Source organism: Salmo trutta, chromosome 25 (genome assembly GCF_901001165.1).
Source record: "Salmo trutta chromosome 25, fSalTru1.1, whole genome shotgun sequence".
Classification (NCBI taxonomy): domain Eukaryota; kingdom Metazoa; phylum Chordata; class Actinopteri; order Salmoniformes; family Salmonidae; genus Salmo; species Salmo trutta.
Window position 1 is genome coordinate 11,505,443 of NC_042981.1, and position 864 is coordinate 11,506,306.

Genomic DNA, 864 nt, shown 5'->3' on the forward strand with positions numbered 1-864 from the left:
TTAAGGCAGGTTGGTGGGCTTCATCAGACAGGCTGGTGGGCACCTTAAGGCAGGCTGGTGGGCTTCATCAGACAGGCTGGTGGGCACCTTAAGGCAGGCTGGTGGGCTTCATCAGACAGGCTGGTGGGCTTCATCAGATAGGCTGGTGGGCTTCATCAGACAGGCTGGTGGGCTTCATCAGATAGGCTGGTGGGCTTCATCAGACAGGCTGGTGGGCTTCATCAGGCAGGCTGGTGGGCTTCATCAGGCAGGCTGGTGGGCTTCATCAGATAGGCTGGTGGGCTTCATCAGACAGGCTGGTGGGCTTCATCAGACAGGCTGGTGTGCACCTTAAGGCAGGTTGGTGGGCATCTCCTCGTCACCAGTTCTTATTTAACCATCCAGATATGTATTGATACACCAGCAGCATCACAGCTCCACCTACGTAGGAGGAGATGAGGCATGGAGATGAATACAATACTACACCAACAGCATCACAGCTCCACCTAGGAGGAGGAGGAGGAGATGGGGCATGGAGATGAATACAATACTACACCAACAGCATCACAGCTCCACCTAGGAGGAGGAGGAGGAGATGGGGCATGGAGATGAATACAATACTACACCAACAGCATCACAGCTCCACCTAGGAGGAGGAGGAGGAGATGGGGCATGGAGATGAATACAATACTATAATACTCATGTACTCTATCTAATTCAGTTTATGGAATTGCCAGACTGATTTTCAGAGGGACATGCTGTGTAATAGCTATTATATCAAGATAATAGAGAGACTATCAATAGCAATGACCACATCTAGATTTGTTATTTAGCATTTTATTAGGAACCCCATTAGCTGTTGCAAAAGGAGCAGCTACTCTTCCT